This window comes from Eucyclogobius newberryi, unplaced genomic scaffold (genome assembly GCF_026437365.1).
Source record: "Eucyclogobius newberryi isolate DKJ021-1_F unplaced genomic scaffold, fEucNew1.0.hap1 SCAF_690, whole genome shotgun sequence".
In the NCBI taxonomy this organism is placed as follows: Eukaryota; Metazoa; Chordata; class Actinopteri; order Gobiiformes; family Gobiidae; genus Eucyclogobius; species Eucyclogobius newberryi.
Genome location: NW_027316379.1, coordinates 20,001 through 23,836, shown reverse-complemented (window position 1 = coordinate 23,836; position 3,836 = coordinate 20,001).

Genomic DNA, 3,836 nt, shown 5'->3' with positions numbered 1-3,836 from the left:
TCCCTTCCCCGGGGTGAGTCTGGAGGAGTGGGGGGTGGCTCTGGAGGTGCTCCGGGGGCTCCAGGGGGTGCTTGGTGGAGACCATGCCCAGCCAGAGTGTCCCTTCCCCGGGGTGAGTCTGGGGAGAGTGGGGGGTGGCTCTGGGGGTGCTCCGGGGGCTCCAGGGGGTGCTTGGTGGAGACCATGCCCAGCCAGAGTGGCCCTTCCCCGGGGTGAGTCTGGGGAGAGTGGGGGGTGGCTCTGGAGGGCCTCCGGGGGTTCCAGGGGTTCCAGGGGTTCCAGGGGGTGCTCGGTGGAGGCCATGCCCAGCCAGAGTGGCCCTTCCCCGGGCAGAGTCTGGGGAGAGTGGGGGGTGGCTCTGGAGGTGCTCCGGGGGCTCCAGGGGCTGCTTGGTGGAGACCATGCCCAGCCAGAGTGGCCCTTCCCCCGGGTGAGTCTGGGGACAGTGGGGGGTGGCCCTGGAGGGCCTCCGGGGGTTCCAGGGGGTGCTCGGCGGAGGCCATGCCCGGCCAGAGTGTCCCTTCCCGGGCAGAGTCTGGGGAGAGTGGGGGGTGGCTCTGGAGGTGCTCCGGGGGCTCCAGGGGGTGCTCAGTGGAGGCCATGCCCAGCCAGAGTGGCCCTTCCCCGGGCAGAGTCTGGAGGAGTGGGGGGTGGCTCTGGAGGTGCTCCGGGGGCTCCAGGGGTTCCAGGGGGTGGTCGGCGGAGGCCATGCCCAGCCAGAGTGGCCCTTCCCCGGGGTGAGTCTGGGGAGAGTGGGGGGTGGCTCTGGAGGGCCTCCGGGGGTTCCAGGGGCTCCAGGGGGTGCTTGGTGGAGGCCATGCCCAGCCAGAGTGGCCCTTCCCCGGGGTGAGTCTGGGGAGAGTGGGGGGTGGCTCTGGGGGTGCTCCGGGGGCTCCAGGGGGTGCTCGGCGGAGGCCATGCCCAGCCAGAGTGTCCCTTCCCCGGGGTGAGTCTGGAGGAGTGGGGGGTGGCCCTGGAGGTGCTCCGGGGGCTCCAGGGGCTCCAGGGGGTGCTCGGCGGAGGCCATGCCCAGCCAGAGTGTCCCTTCCCCGGGGTGAGTCTGGAGGAGTGGGGGGTGGCTCTGGAGGTGCTCCGGGGGCTCCAGGGGGTGCTTGGTGGAGACCATGCCCAGCCAGAGTGTCCCTTCCCCGGGGTGAGTCTGGGGAGAGTGGGGGGTGGCTCTGGGGGTGCTCCGGGGGCTCCAGGGGGTGCTTGGTGGAGACCATGCCCAGCCAGAGTGGCCCTTCCCCGGGGTGAGTCTGGGGAGAGTGGGGGGTGGCTCTGGAGGGCCTCCGGGGGTTCCAGGGGTTCCAGGGGTTCCAGGGGGTGCTCGGTGGAGGCCATGCCCAGCCAGAGTGGCCCTTCCCCGGGCAGAGTCTGGGGAGAGTGGGGGGTGGCTCTGGAGGTGCTCCGGGGGCTCCAGGGGCTGCTTGGTGGAGACCATGCCCAGCCAGAGTGGCCCTTCCCCCGGGTGAGTCTGGGGACAGTGGGGGGTGGCCCTGGAGGGCCTCCGGGGGTTCCAGGGGGTGCTCGGCGGAGGCCATGCCCGGCCAGAGTGTCCCTTCCCCGGGCAGAGTCTGGGGAGAGTGGGGGGTGGCTCTGGAGGTGCTCCGGGGGCTCCAGGGGTTCCAGGGGGTGGTCGGCGGAGGCCATGCCCAGCCAGAGTGTCCCTTCCCCGGGGTGAGTCTGGAGGAGAGTGGGGGGTGGCTCTGGGGGTGCTCCGGGGGCTCCAGGGGGTGCTCGGCGGAGGCCATGCCCAGCCAGAGTGTCCCTTCCCCGGGGTGAGTCTGGAGGAGTGGGGGGTGGCCCTGGAGGTGCTCCGGGGGCTCCAGGGGCTCCAGGGGGTGCTCGGTGGGGGCCATGCCCAGCCAGAGTGTCCCTTCCCCGGGGTGAGTCTGGAGGAGTGGGGGGTGGCTCTGGAGGTGCTCCGGGGGCTCCAGGGGGTGCTTGGTGGAGACCATGCCCAGCCAGAGTGGCCCTCCCCCGGGGTGAGTCTGGGGAGAGTGGGGGGTGGCTCTGGAGGGCCTCCGGGGGTTCCAGGGGCTCCAGGGGGTGCTTGGTGGAGGCCATGCCCAGCCAGAGTGTCCCTTCCCCGGGGTGAGTCTGGGGTGAGTGGGGGGTGGCTCTGGGGGTGCTCCGGGGGCTCCAGGGGGTGCTCGGCGGAGGCCATGCCCAGCCAGAGTGGCCCTTCCCCGGGGTGAGTCTGGGGAGAGTGGGGGGTGGCTCTGGGGGTGCTCCGGGGGCTCCAGGGGGTGCTTGGTGGAGACCATGCCCAGCCAGAGTGGCCCTTCCCCGGGCAGAGTCTGGGGAGAGTGGGGGGTGGCTCTGGAGGTGCTCCGGGGGCTCCAGGGGTTCCAGGGGGTGCTCAGTGGGGGCCATGCCCAGGCAGAGTGTCCCTTCCCCGGGGTGAGTCTGGAGGAGTGGGGGGTGGCTCTGGAGGTGCTCCGGGGGCTCCAGGGGGTGCTTGGTGGAGACCATGCCCAGCCAGAGTGTCCCTTCCCCGGGGTGAGTCTGGGGAGAGTGGGGGGTGGCTCTGGGGGTGCTCCGGGGGCTCCAGGGGGTGCTTGGTGGAGACCATGCCCAGCCAGAGTGGCCCTTCCCCGGGGTGAGTCTGGGGAGAGTGGGGGGTGGCTCTGGAGGGCCTCCGGGGGTTCCAGGGGTTCCAGGGGGTGCTCGGTGGAGGCCATGCCCAGCCAGAGTGGCCCTTCCCCGGGCAGAGTCTGGGGAGAGTGGGGGGTGGCTCTGGAGGTGCTCCGGGGGCTCCAGGGGCTGCTTGGTGGAGACCATGCCCAGCCAGAGTGGCCCTTCCCCCGGGTGAGTCTGGGGACAGTGGGGGGTGGCTCTGGAGGGCCTCCGGGGGCTCCAGTGGCTCCAGGGGGTGCTCAGCGGAGGCCATGCCCAGCCAGAGTGGCCCTTCCCCGGCCTCATATGCGGCAGAGTGCGGGGTGAGCAAAATGGGTTAAAATGGGTTAAAATGTGAAAAAAAAAAAAAAAAAAAAAAAAAAAACACCAAAATGAGCAAAATGAAATAATCCCCTATCATCAGTGCACTGTTTGACCCCTGAAAAGCACTCCCCTGGGGCCTGGAGGTGATCTGACCATCAGAGTATAGCACCCTATGCCCCTGAGGGACTTAGAGTAAAAACCGAAATAGTACACTATTCCCGAAAAGACTCTGTCGTTTTTCGGCAATAGTACACTATACCCATCGACTCTGTCGTTTTTCCGGGCCGTAGTACGAAGTTGTGAGCAAAAGGGGTGAAAATGGGTTAAAATGTGAAAAAACACCAAAATGAGCAAAATGAAATAATCCCCCATCATCAGTGCACTGTTTGACCCCAGAAAAGCACTCCCCTGGGGCCTGGAGGTGATCTGACCATCATAGTATAGCACCCCATGCCCCTGAGGGACTTAGAGTAAAAACCGAAATAGTACACTATTCCCGAAAAGACTCTGTCGTTTTTCGGCAATAGTACACTATACCCATCGACTCTGTCGTTTTTCCGGGCCGTAGTACGAAGTTGTGAGCAAAAGGGGTGAAAATGGGTTAAAATGTGAAAAAACACCAAAATGAGCAAAATGAAATAATCCCCCATCATCAGTGCACTGTTTGACCCCAGAAAAGCACTCCCCTGGGGCCTGGAGGTGATCTGACCATCATAGTATAGTACACTATACCCCTGAGGGACTTAGTGCAAAAACCGAAATAGTACACTATACCCGAAAAGACTCTGTCGTTTTTCGGCAATAGTACACTATACCCATCGACTCTGTCGTTTTTCCGGGCCGTAGTACGAAGTTGTGAGCAAAAGGGGTGAAAATGGGTTAAAATGTGA